This window comes from Triticum aestivum, chromosome 1A (assembly GCF_018294505.1).
Source record: "Triticum aestivum cultivar Chinese Spring chromosome 1A, IWGSC CS RefSeq v2.1, whole genome shotgun sequence".
In the NCBI taxonomy this organism is placed as follows: Eukaryota; Viridiplantae; Streptophyta; class Magnoliopsida; order Poales; family Poaceae; genus Triticum; species Triticum aestivum.
The window spans coordinates 417,385,721-417,400,214 of NC_057794.1; the positions used below are offsets into that span (position 1 = coordinate 417,385,721).

Genomic DNA, 14,494 nt, shown 5'->3' on the forward strand with positions numbered 1-14,494 from the left:
CCATTAATGTCGGCGAAATCTCGTGGGCCTTTAGCTGGGCCGGCCCATTATGATCCGCAAGAATCTTGTGGGCCTTTACCTGGGCCGGCCCATTATGGCACACAAAAATCTTGTGGGCCTTTACCTGGGCCGGCCCATTATGGCCCGCAAAATCTTGTGGGCCTTTAGCTGGGCCAGCCCATTATGGTCCGCAAAATCTCGTGGGCCTTTAGCTGGGCCGGCCCATTATGGTCCGCAAAATCTTGTGGGCCTTCAGTTGGGCCGGCCCATTTAAACTTGATGGGCCGGTCCACGTGTCAACATATCATAGGCGCGTCTCGCCCATTGGATGAGTGACACCTGTGCCAACGCGGACCTGACACGTGTCTCCTCCAGCCAATGATGATTTTACACGTGGAAAATCCCCATTGGTCGGGGCTGTTAACGGGTTATCGGATCCAAAACCCGACCCGATAGCTTAACGGCGTTCCGTTACGGTGGATGCCACGTGTCGGTCACCCTTGACGAAAGCACTTCTATGACGCGCGATTTATCGTCATGGAAGTGGACACTTCCGTGATGATAATTTTGGTAATGTCATGGAACACTTCTACGACAGCACAGGTATGACTATCTTGATTGTGTCATAAATTTGTCATGGATGTACATGCATGACAAAAAATGCGACCTACTGTGACAAACACGTATCATCACGGAAGTGTATTTTTTTGTAGTGTATGGACTCAATGTGATCTTGGATCACTAAAAGTAAAATGTAGAGTCTTGAGCTTGAGCCAACATGTGTTCTTAGTATTTTGAGGGGTCCACTTTCTGATCCATGCCATACAAAACATTAAGCTTTCCTGAAATATTTATCTTGAAATAGCATTAGCTCAATGGGCTATATGTTGTTAGGAATTACCAAAACCACACAGGGATAGTTGCACTTTCAAGGGGGCGCCCACTTTCCCTAGTCCAATTGGGACCAGTCCATGGGGAAGAGGCACGACCACCCTTGAGGCCATTCTCTCCTTTCCCGTATGGCCCATTAAGGCCCAATATGAATTCCCGTAACTCTCCAATCACTACACCACAACACTTGATTGGGGGCAATTAACTGCCGGGAGAAGTATCAAAACAGGGACAAAAGTACTGCCGGGACATTTATAACTGCCGGTACACGTAGTTCCAGGCAAAGAAACTGCCGGGAGAACAGCAGCAGTGAGGGCATTGAAACTGCCGGTACACTTGAGGGCGTCATATCTGCCGGGAGAACTCTCCTACGGCCCATTATCTGTCGGGGTCCGCCTTCAGCGCGAAACCGAAATTATCGTTCGGGCCTAAGCGCGCGTAATCGAGGGAAAGGCGCGCAGTAGACAAAGAAAAAAACTTTTGGCCGGAAAGAACTAGACGCGCCGGCCCTCCTCCAGACTGTAGCCACCCCCAAACAACTTCCCCCAAATCCCCCTCCACTGACCGCGCCGGCCGCCCTAGATCGACCCCGAGCACTACCGCCGGCATCCCCCACAACCACAGCCCTGCCGCCGACGCCCCCCCCACCACCACAGCCCCGTCGCCACCCCTAGCTACCCCACCACCGCCGGCCGCCCTAGATCCCGAGTTCTGCAGCCGGTGGCCCGCACCAACACAGCCCCGTCGCCCGTCACCGCCCCCAGCCCCCTGCCTGCAGCCCTCCACCTCGACAGTCCGACCACTGCCGCCTTTGCCCCCAACCACCCCACATCAGCGCTGTCGAGCACGGAGCACCCCCACGGACGACCACTGTCGCCGAGCGACTCCACCGCAGAACTCCTCCCCAAGCAGGCCTCCTCCCTCCACCTGAGCAGGCGAGCACCGAGCGGGATTGCCTCCTCGACGTCCTCTCCGATCCCCCAAGCAGCGGAGCATCCCTCTTCTCCCGTGACCAGCTCACTACCACATCAACATCCTCTGTCTGCCTCCTCTGCCCCATCAAGAGTATTTGGTGAGATTTCTTTGCAGCCAAGGTTTAGTTCAAATTGTGTACTTGGATTCAGTTCTGACTTCTACAATTGTTAGATGGTTCATTCCAATGTGTGAACTTGGCAGATGATTCAATCCAAACATCCAAAATTGTTAGATGGGTTAGTTTAATCTGTGTACTTGGCAGATGATTAGTCCTAGGTTTTACAAGAATTGTTTTTTGTGTTTAGTTGATGCCTCAAAGTTGTAGCTTCTCTGTTTGTGTTTTGCAAAATCGGATTTGTGGACAGAACAAGTGTTTTGTTTTTATGATATAAATAATGATATTCTTACTACTATTTTAGTTTTTGTTGTTCCTGAAATGACATGTTTCAATTGACTATTCTATTGTGCTAGAGCATTCCTGGTCCATATTGTATTTATCCTTGCTTGTACTAGATATGAATGACATGCATTTTGTCACTAGATAATTATGACAGAGATGTTTGAAATGATTCATGATATGGCACACCTACTTGGGGATTTGCGTGATAGTGGCGGTGGGGAGGATCCAATTCACGAGGATGTAGAGCCAGGCAGCATTGATCCCCCTTCTAAAAGAAAAAGAAGCGTGATGCGGATGCTTTTCGACAATTCATAGCTGATGATAGCGGGGAGCTTTATCCAGGGTGCACACAACCTTCTTAAAGCTACGTTTTGTTGTTAGGTTACTGCATATCAAATCTCTTGGAGGTTGGTTTCATAAAAGTTCTGACATGATGCTAGAGTTGCTAAAAGAGGCCTTCCCAACAGCTACATGCTTACATACTTGACATATAATGTGCCATTAATTTTCTTTTTAGGAAAAAGAATGGAACAAGAAAGATACTAAGACAATGTTGAAGAACGAGAGGAAGAATGGAACAAGAAAGAGACTAAGACAATGTTCAAGAACGAGAGGAAGAGAGGCTAGCGAGAATTAGAACAACAAACGGCGAGGATTTTGAACGGTTTGGCCGCCTTACATTTTCAAATATAAATGAAGAATTTGGAGCCCAGCTAGTCAGTGACAAACTAAAAGGAAGAAGGTGATATACCATGCCATTAATTTTCTTTTCAGTTCCCATAATTTGGCTCTTTTAAGTGGTGGAATGATAATGTATTATGTTTGTTTGTTGAACCTCGGGAATAGCTTTGCAAATAACAAACTTCAGTACAAAGATGTCAAAGTTTTGATATAAACTGTACTAACTTATAATTGCAGATTATAATTATAGTGAACTAGATAGGCGCTCACATGCTAGTGGTCTGCGGTGACATTTTAAGCTCTTGTTTATTGTCTTTAATGCCAGTGTGTAGCAGCCAGCAAAATTAGCTCTACTTCTTGGTGTGAATTTATAATGGTTATTTAGTTTATTTTATTTTTACACTGCATCGTGCTATGTTTCATGAGTATAAACATGATATGCTTGGCATGCAGTTTTGGGGGAAAAGGAAGCATCTCATGTGTAAATTTTGTTTGACCTTGCATTTTACTGCTTACTATTTACTATACATCCAGAATTGTACTTGGAAGTGTCATTATAGTTCTTTAGAAGTGGGCTTTTGTGTCCATCAGCCATGATTTTGTAGAGATGTCAGTTGAATAAATCTGATTCTCTGATCTCGCAAGGATAATGATTAACTTCTGTACATATAGATACTCCTACAACATGTATAAAAAAGATAATTTGAGTCATTTCTCATAATTGGATCCTCTTTCTTTCATGTTACATGAATTATTTCAGCTTATTTGTTTGTAGAAAGCCTTGGTTTTATTTTCTAGGCTAATTCAACTTGTGCGAGATGTAGGAAAGTGAACCAATAAAAATTGTTTATTGAACCAAATGTTTGTAGTGTTTCACTGGATTAAATCTGTGTGCTTGTCACTAATCGGATACCATTTAGGGGACCTTAATTTCTCCAGCTAGTTTCCCTCTTATTTTGTGTAGTACATGTAGAGAGCTTAGAAGGAAAAGCAAGCTCAAATACAAGCTAATTTAATTCACTGGCTAGTACACTAACTTAGCGCATGCAACCTGCTTATACCAATTTGCTTATTGCAGTAACTTATATCACTCTATTTCCCGATCCTGCTTGAAGCTGCAGCTGTAACTTTGCATATGCGCTTGTTCAACACAGTAGCTTCAAAATGCGCTTGTGTAATATTTAGTGTGTGATTGTGGCCTCGTGCTTGTGTTTCCAAATGCAGAAGACAATCAAATAGTCATCAATTCTGTTCGCTTTACTTCGGTACAGGAATAGCGTCACTTCTGCTGTACAAGATAGGTACACCTACTAATTACTGTTGATATTTGTTAATATCTGTACAGACTTTGCACACTATATTCAGATGAGAAGTAAGAGAAGCTTGCTACTGTCAAGATGATAAAAAATGGACATGTTCTCTACTAAAGTAGAGATTACTCTAGAGATGTTACTAGTTGCTCTATGTTTCAGAACATATACGGCTGTTGTATGTGGTTGTTGTCACATCTTCCTGTTTATAGACTTTGCACATTACATTTTGATGAGAAGATAAGCTTGCTACTGTTAAGATGATAAAAATGGACACGTTCTCTACTATAGTAGAGATTAGTCTAGAGATGTTATTGGTTGCTCTATATTTCAGAAAATATGCGGCTGTTGTATGTGATTGTTGTAACATCTTCCTTAAGTTCTGAATGCTGCTGTTGTATGTAACATAGTACGATCTATGGCAGCTGCAGATTTCCCAAAGGTGCACAAGTTCACTAAGGTTTGGAAGATTTTCAAGCTGATGAAGATTTGGAAGACCTACAATGTCCTGCGTCTTGTTTGTTGAACCTAGACATTTGCTCTGCTCATTTTGGTGGTGGTTTGGCTGTGTGGCACACATCTAGAAGCATATGTACATCTTTTGTGGCACTACTTTAGTTTGGTTGTGGGGTAAACATATATATGTACTCCTTTCGTGGCACAACCTCTGTATATATTGTCGTTATGTTTATCAAATGAAGTTTAAGGTTTTCGATGAGGCCTATATGTTACATTGATTGAAGTGCGTGTATAAATTGTGTGATATGTCTTGATTGTCTGGACATATATAATGGATGGATATTACATAATAGGGATGCCTAGAACATTTCACTAGTGAAATTAACATGTTGGCATAATATCTGCCAGGTAAACATGCTTGTGCTGGCGGCTTAACTGCCGGTAATTGTAGTTTCACATGCCTAGACCAATCTGCCGGGAGAAAATTAACTACCGGCAAATACAAGGGTCAGGGCAGAAAAACTGCCGGGAGAAGTTTATCTGCCGGGAGAAGTAATCCTCACCAGCCGTTCTCATGGCAGTTCTATCTGCCGGGAGAACCACTGTCCCGGCAGTTTGTCTGCCCTTTAAAGAGTCTTCTCCCAGCAGTTTTTCTGCCCTTACATCAGTGTTGTGGTGTAGTGAGTACTCTGAAAAATACCCGAATCACTCGGAACCTTGCCGATGTCCGAATATAGCCTTCCAATATATCGATCTTTACGTCTCAACAATTTCGAGACACCTCGTCATGTCCCCGATCTCAACCGGGACTCCGGACAAACTCCGGTCATCAAATCACATAACTCATAATACAAATCATCACAGAATGTTAAGCGTGCAGACCCTATGGGTTCGAAAACTATGTAGACATGCCCGAGGCTCATCTCCAGTCAGTAACCAATAGCGGAACCTAGATGCTCATATTGGTTCCTACATATTCTACGAAGATTTTTATCGGTCAAACCGCATAACAATATATGTTGTTCCCTTTGTCATCGGTATGTTACTTGCCCGAGATTCGATCGTCGGTATCTCAATACCTAGTTCAATCTTGTTACCGGCAAGTATATTTACTCATTCTGTAATACATCATCTCGTAACTAACTCATTAGTCACATTACTTGCAAGGCTTATAGTGATGTGCATTATCGAGAGGGCCTAGAGATACCTCTTCGATACTCGGAGTGACAAATCCTAATCTTGATCTATGCCAACTCAACAAACACCATCGGAGACACCTGGAGAGCATCTTTATAATCACCCAGTTACGTTGTGACATTTGATAGCACACAAGGTGTTCCTTCGGTATTTGGGAGTTGCATAATCTCATAGTCCGAGGAACATGTATAAGTCATCACTACTAGGGAAAACCTTAGTAGTAGCGCGGTATTTTGCATATCAGTAGCGCGGGAGGATGCGCTACTGATAAGGCACTATAGCTATTCCTTAGCAGTAGCGTGTGCTACGCGCGCTACTGCTAAGACATATAGCAGCAGTGTTTGTTCACTCCAGCGCTACTGCTAATATAGCTAGTTGTAGCGTGTTTACTCTCTATCGCTACTAGTATTCTTTTTTTTTCAAATTTTAGTGTATTTATACGCCGTTATACAAATTTTGGTACAATACCAATTATGAGGTTGTTATATCAATATGTCCATAACAGTGTGTCAAATGAAGGTGGATTAGGTTTAAGTGGAGGGAACATGTGGTGCATGTCAAAAGTATACTACTAATCCAAACTTGATCTAGTTTGGACTAGTAGTACTTTCGATGTGCACCACATGTTGCCTCCACTTGAATCTAATCGGCTAACACAAGCTATTTAATCATCATCATAGTCATTACCACCAACAGTAGCTATTTAATCATCATAGTCATAGTGTAGCACACATCATCATCTTCAAACTCATTCTAGCTAGCTAATCACCACCAACACTAGCTGTAGTAGCTATCTAATCACCACCAACACTAGCTAATAATAATCATCATAGTCATTACAACCAACACTAGCTACTTAATCATCATAACTCATTTCTAGCTAGCTAATCACTCATGCTGCTCTCTCTCAGCTAAAATAACATAAAACATGTGTAGCACTCCTGCTTCATCAAGTTGGAGCATGTAGATGAACCTGTCTCCTAATCGTGGGTTGCGCTTCTGATTACTGCCCCTAGTACTTCTCTGCGATAATTCACAATTTTGCTCCAGTCTTTCACTATTAAGCATTCCTCGCTATTAGAAATCCTGAATGCACTAAAGTGCATTGTAGGAAATCTTGGCCGTAAGCTAACAATTCTCATGCGACCTTTAGTCTCATTCTAATGAGGCACAACATTCATCGGGAGTCCCTGTTGAAGAAGATCGTATAGTAACATACTTAGCAATGAAGTTTAGCTTAAACAATAATGTATGCAAAAGATGCACTATGGACAAATAGTAAAAATCTTACCATCTTTCCTAAATAGATGTTACCGTAGTTCAGTACGAACACTATTCATCACACGTTTTGAGTACTAAGATTTTGAAGTCCAGGAAAATAATTTGTCTTGACAGAATGAAGATCCTCAAGCCATGAAACATAATGACCTATCTCCTCGCAGTTTAGTTCAGCATCGGGACAGTGGACGGTCATGTCTACCAAGTGCAGGACATGTTTGCTTGAATGGAAATAAGCTGTCAATAGAAATTAGTTGTAAACTATTTTTGAATAAACAATATCAAAGACATAAATATGGTTGAGAAACTGACATAATGGTATAACTGGAGGCGTCTGCACATCGACCCAGATGTCGATATTACCTTCAATATCATCTTCGGGATGAATATCAAAGGTGATAACCATATCATGCTCAAATGCATAAGCCTTGCATAGTGCTTGCCATGTTTTGCATTCAAAATAGGTGTAGGTGTCTGTGTTGTATAATTTTGCATGGAAAGTATAACCATGCTCGGTCTTCAAGTTAACTTTGTTTACCTCCATAGTAGTTTTCATAGGACTGAAACATATCTTATCCAAGACAAAAACTCTTGCATGGCAGGGGATATGCTAGTTGAATAGTAAAAAAAATTATTTATAAGTTGAAGCAAATGAAGCAGATGTCATGCTTAATTACGAAAAAAGACTTGTCGTTGTGACTTACTGTATCCACTTCAAATCTCTCGTCTAGCTTGATGCTGAAGCGCCTATCATCATCTAGGAAGATTCTGTCGCACATGCCGCGCTCGTCTTCGCAGTATTCGCAAATACCGAAATCCTTTTCGTCATCAGACATTTCCTATGTTCATAGTTGAAGCATTAATTGAAAATCGATCGAAGGCAACTACCAGGATACTCAACACACAAATCAGGGGCACTCGATATTTCCTACATATTCTGGCACAAGTCATGCCAAAATTCACAGAAAATTCTGGCATGACCTTTGCTAAAATAGGACATATCAAGCGCCTGAAATTTGCCGGAACGGAAATGAATCAACACTCCGGCAAAACATAGGCCATTCAGAGGTGTAACCTGCAAACATGACCGGCCACTTTGGCAAGCACATATCCTATTTGAGCAACACAAGATATACATTTCAAAATATCTTATAGGACTCATATTGACATGATCATTCAAGAAGCAAAACCAAATCGTAAAATAAATAAGTATTCAAATTAGCATGCATTCAATAAGCAAAAGTAAATCATCTCATGCGTCCGTACATCATCGAATATTATCACTAATACATCCTGAATAGTATCATACATATAACATCACTAATACAACTAAAACCCTAGTGCACGACGGGTATTGGCGCGGGCGGTGGACACCCATAGAGAAGGAACCATCACAGGATCATAGCTCCAGTGAGATCCGTGGATAACCTGCCAGGTATTGGAGAACCTGTGCTCCAACGCAAACAAGTAGCGACGGACGTGCGCGTCCTCCTCACTAACACGGTAACGCACCATCTCCGCGGGGTCCTCAAGCCTCTGGACCATCACTAGCCCACGCGACCGCCACCAAAGAAGGTTCGGGTCAACGACGGGCTAACTCCTCACCAACCTGCGCCCCCGGTAGGTAGCGCCTCCTAGTACCACCCCAACGGAGCCTAGTCCCAGACATGTCCCATCTGGTGACACAGGTGTCCTTCACCGACTCGACGACGAGGATGCGGGCTAGGCATCATCGACGTCGATACGGGAATAATTGCTTTAACTAAAAAAAACTAAACTAGTTCTATTAATTTTCGTACTAAAAATAAAATAGTTGTATTAACTCAACTAGTTCAATTAAGCACTTACTATAAATAAAAATAAACTAGTTTTTACTAAAAATAGACTAGTTCAACTAGTTATATTAATTGTCTTACTAATTCTATTAAACACTTACTAAAAAACAGTAAAAAAACTAGTTAGATGAAGTCTAAAATTTAACCCTAACTAATTTGATGAACTCTAAAATTTAATGAACCCTAACTAATTTGATGAACTCTAAATTTCAACCCTAACTAATTTGATGAACTCTAAAATTTAACCCTAACTAATTTGATGAACTCTAAAACTAATTCTATTTAACAACTACTGCCATAATTAGCATCTAATTTGATGAACCCTAACTAATTAGATGAACTCTGAAATTTAACCCTAAGAACCCTAGCTAGGCAGAGGTAGGGGAGGAGGACGAGGAGGGCGTGCTCACCTCAGGCACCGGCGGAGTTAGGGAGAGGGGCACGCGGCGTCGAGGTCGGGGACGGGGTCGGGGTCGGGGCGGCGGGCGCACGGGGTCGAGGGCGGCGTTGTAGGCGGGCGTCGAGGTCGGGGTCGGGGGCGGCAGCGAGGTCAGGGGCGGCGTCGAGGTCGGGGTCGGGGGCGACGTCGACGGCGTGCGGAGGGCGACGGGAGAGCGTGCGGCGGCTGGGCGATGACGGCGGTGACAGCAGACGCACGCGTGTTGGATTTGGGGGAAGTGGGCATTAGGGAAGAGGAAAACGGTTGTTTAAGTGGGAAGTAGCAGCAACGCGTTCCACGGAAAGCGCTACTACTACATTAGCTATAGCGCCTGTCCATAAAGCCCGCTGCTGCTACGCATTTCTCCTTTTTTTCTTTTTTTTCGAGGAACCGGCAAGAGCATTGCCTTTTCATTTCAGACGAAAAAGAGGGTTTATGTACAAAGATGACATGTTTTTCCGAGGAAACCTGACGAAACCCTTATAAGAACCATTGTGGAATGCTAAGTGAACCAAATCACCCAATGCCGGTCTCCACTTGTGCCCTGCCAAAGGCGCAAGCCCGCATTCTTATGTCGTCGAGCGCGATGGCCGCCACCTCCAGGTGAGTGAGGCGGGTGCCGATGAATATCCGGCGGTTGCGCTCCTTCCAGATATTCCAAATGGTGTAGAGGAAGTGACCGCTACACCAGCGTCTTTCGTCCTTGGACAGGGGACAGATGAGCCGATCCCACCAGTCGGAGACTCCCATGGGAGGCGGAATTGTCATCATGTTCGTCGGCGCCTCCCCGGTCCATGCCTGAACATGCGACAAACCGCAATCGCAAATGGGCAGTCCCTACAGAGGTGAGTTGCCGTCTCCAGTGCTCCCAAACACAGCGGGCATGTAGGATCATGCGGCCATCTGCGAATAGCGAGCATGTCGGCCATGAGGATCTTTCCATGGAGCACCAGCCAGGAAAAGAGCTTGCATTTGGGTTCCGCGTGTGCCTCCCAAATCTTCGTCGGCGAGAACCCGGGGAAGGAGCCAGAGAATTGGGCTGTATATGCCGAAGCCGCGGAGTAGATTCCATTTGTAGTCCAACGCCAGGAGATGGATTCCTCCCTGTCTGTAGACAGTGTAACCTGGGAGGTCAGAGATGCCATCGAGATGAATTCCTGCAGGTGTATGGGGGACTGAAGGCGGGCGACTGATCTGATCCAGTTATCCTCGTGAAGCTCCTTGGACATTGTTCTCTGCTTTCTTGTGGAGATTTTGTATAATCTGGGAGCCAGCATCCTAAGGGGACCCTTTCTGGTCCAGTCATCATGCCAGAACAGAGCTTTGTGGCCGTTACCCAGCATGATGGAGGTTGAAGCTCTGAATAGCGCCATATCCGAGTTGTCGCAGGGTAGGGCAGAGTCCACCCACTGACGGTCAGGGTCGGTCCATATTAGCCATGGCCAACATAAGTGGAGATCTCGACCAAATCTCTCTAGGTCTGTGATTCCCAGCCCACCTAGGGCCTTTGGCCTGCACACCGTCTTCCAGTTTACCAGGGAGTGCCCTCCGATCTCATTCTCGGAATTGTCTCCTTGCCATATGAAGTTGCGAGAGATCTTGCTAAGCTTATGGTTGGCCCATGCCGGAAGAGGGAGCGCAGTGAGGTGATGTGTGGCCATGGCGCATAGCACAGACTTTGCCAAGGAGACCCTTCCCGGCCTCGCAAGGTTCTTTCCCTTCCACCCCGGAAGCTTGCCCATTGCTTTGTCTATGAGAGGTTCAAGATGAACCCGCTTGAGCCTTGAGGTATGCAGGGGAAGGGCCAAATACTTAGTTGGGAATGCAGCGATCTTCACAGGGAATCCCGATAAAATGTGGGCGAGGTCAATCTGCTAGCAGCGAATAGGGAACACCTCCATCTTGGTCACGTTGGTAATGAGACCCGATGCCTCCCCAAAACAGGCAAGTATTCCCACAATGGCGTCCAATTCTTCCTTCACAGGGTTGGCAAAGATGCCCACGTCATCAGCGTAAAGTGAAATTCTGCAGGAAGCCGAACGAGCCTTGATCGGCTGCAGAATCCCAGAGTTGGAGGAAGCCCGAAGCATAAGCTGAAGCGGGTCAATTGCAAGGATGAAAAGCATGGGGGAAATAGGGTCACCCTGACGCAGGCCGCAAGCGTGAGCAAAAGGGGGACCCGGGTTTCCATTTAGCAGAATCCGCGAAGAAGATGATGCCAAGGACATGCAAATCCAGTCCCGCCAATGTTGACTGAAACCAAGTTGCTCGAGTACCTCCAGTAGGTAAGCCCAACCGACAGAGTCGAAGCCTTTGAGATGTCCAGCTTGAGGAAGAGGCCAGGCGTTGACGTGCGATGCAACTCCTTTTCCAAGTTCTGCACATGTAGGAAGTTATCATGGATGCACCATTTCTTCACGAAGGCGCTCTGGCTCTTGGAGACTAGCGTGGGGAGCGGAGGGGCGAGCCGGTTTGCTAACAGCTTCGAGAAAATCTTCGAGATGCTATGGATGAGGCTGATTGGGTGGTAGTCCCCCATCCTGGTGGCGTCTGCCTTCTTTGGTAGCAGAATTATGTTCGCCGAGTTGATCAGCCCGACGCAATCACCCCATAGATCTGCTAGTTGTAGGATTGCGGCCAGGACGTCGGTCTTGATAATCTCCTAGTAGGACTTGAAGAAGGCGCCAATGAACCCGTCCGTCCTGACGCCTTGACCAAAGGCATAGAGAAAACTACCTCCTTGATCTCTTCTTCATCAAACGGGGCATCCAGCTGAGATAGGTCGTGGCGCTGCATACCGATGTTCTCCCAGGCCAGGCATTTGGATCGCCGTGTCGGCCTTCAGAGGTGATCTTGGAAGTGGTCGATGAGGGCCCGCTCCTTGTCTTCAGTTGTAATTGCCAGCCCGACGTCGGTCCTGATGGTCTGAAATAAATTCTTGCGCCATCTTCCATTGGCTCGGGCATGGAAAAGCTTGGTGGTGGCATCCCCCAAATGGATCCAGTTAAGACGCGAGCTCTATCTCATCTTGACCTTCTGGATGGCGAGAAGGCCAAGGTAGGAAGCCTTGAGTTGTCTCCTCAAAACCCTCTCAGGTTCTGACAGCGGCCGCCCTTCCTTGGCGACGTCCAGACGCCAGATGATCTCCTTTGCCACTGCAATCTGGGTGTTTAGAACACCAACCCTCTCTTTTTGCCATTTGCGCAAAGCCTTCGTGGTTCGGCACAACTTGATATGAATCATACGGAGGGCATCCCGGGATAGGACGGGCTTGTTCCACGCGGCCGCGACCGCATCATGGAAGCCGGGGAGTCGCATCCAGAACTCCTCAAACTTGAAGGATGGCTTCCTCGCATTGTCGACGCACCCCTGAAGGAATAGCGGGGCATGGTCAGAGCAGGTCATTGAGATGGCCTGGAGATGCGCATTTGGGAAGAGCAAATCCCAGTCATCGGAGTGGAAAACATGGTCAATCTTGGTCATGACCGGATTTGCTTGCTCATTGGACCAGGTGAAGCGCCTCCCACACATACGTAGCTCTTTTAGCTGCATGAAGTCAAGGGCCCCGCGGAATTTCCCAAGGAGACGGCGATTGATGTTGGCGTTGCTCTTGTTCGCCGCTTTAGTGATCAGATTGAAATCCCCCAAAAGAAGCCACTGCCTTACAGTCGTGGCAGAGAGAGCCCTCAACTCCTCAATGAAAGCCACCTTCTCCGACTCACCCTAAGGACCATAGACGCAAGTGATGGTCCTGGCAATGCTATCATTTAGCATGGAGACAGAGGTGAAGATGGTGACCGGAGTAGCCTGGCAGTCTAACAGCGTGAAGAAGCGGTCTGACGCGGCCAAGATCATTCCTCCTCTAGTGCCGAATGCAGGAAAGACAATGTAATTGGCGGTGAAGCAAGGGCCAAGCATCTCCCTGATGATGGAGTCGTCAAGTAGTTGTAGCTTCGTCTCTTGGAGACAGACAATGGAGGCGTGGGAGTCGCGAACGATATAGCGAACGGCATCATGGCGAGCACGTGAATTAAGTCCACGGACGTTCCAGCAGATGATTTTTATGTCAGATTGCGCCATATGGGAAACATAAAAGTAGCACGGTGGATGTAGACTTCAGGAGGCGCCCAGGAAAAAAGAATGAAACGGAATGAAGTGCAGCTAGCAGACTTGAGCTTGGTGACACAATGTAGGGAAGATAGGCGACCTCCGGTTGCGATGATACATGGTTCTGGACGACTAAAACGAAGAGTAGGAAAGGAACAGTGATACATCATGCTCGCAGGAGAGGGGCCCAACAAGCAATGGCAGCTAGGGAGCCTACACATCAGCGACCTGGGCAACATCATTTGCAACCTCCTGGGCGGCCTTCTTCTTGTTCTTTTGCGCCTTCTTCTGGTTGATATCCTTGGCGTGCGCTACCAGTCCAACAATATCCTGGACCACGGGGGCCGTGAGCAGGGTGTTGAACAAGTCGAGGTAGGCCTGCTAGGCCTTGTCGTCGTATCCAACAGACGGATCCAATACACCACAAACCTTGGCAATGAGCTCCTGGACCGCCTCTGTAGCAACCCCGTGTGGGGCTTTTGCCTTCTTCTTGTCGAGCCGGGTACTACGACGAGTGGGCGCGACTGGCACGCGTCCCTTTCCCCTATGGGTGGCCGGAGTAGACACCAAAGAGGCGGGCGGCTCCCCGGCGACGCTGGCGAGGAAATACTCCGGGGGGTTCCCAATCGGAGGCACGTTCGTAGCATCTGCCGGGGCAACAATGACGGCGGGTTCAGGGCAGGCATCCGCCGACAGCGTGTGACCGATCGGGTCGGTGGCGTCCGCCCCAGGCTCGCCGACTATAACACCCACGATGCGGCTATATCTCCCATGTGTCGGAGCACGACTTAGAGGCATAACCGCACAGTAGGCATGTCGGAAGAGGGGTAATCTTTACACATCCCGTGTACTGAATAAGGAAGGGATAAAGAGTTGGCTTACAATCGCCACTTCACACAATACATAAATATAGCATTATATC

General features: G+C 46.4%; 1 long non-coding RNA gene across 2 annotated transcripts; it reads left to right on the top strand.

The window, feature by feature from the left end:
• The first annotated feature begins 1,427 nt into the window (after window positions 1-1,427).
• Window positions 1,428-4,975, top strand: LOC123141050 (uncharacterized). 2 transcript variants are annotated; one of them, XR_006470172.1, is made up of 4 exons: window positions 1,428-1,963; window positions 2,784-3,008; window positions 4,172-4,248; window positions 4,683-4,975. It is a non-coding gene; the product is annotated as an uncharacterized lncRNA (long non-coding RNA). The 2 variants fall into 2 exon arrangements; XR_006470162.1 differs by lacking the exon at window positions 4,172-4,248.
• Window positions 4,976-14,494: the final 9,519 nt, after the last annotated feature.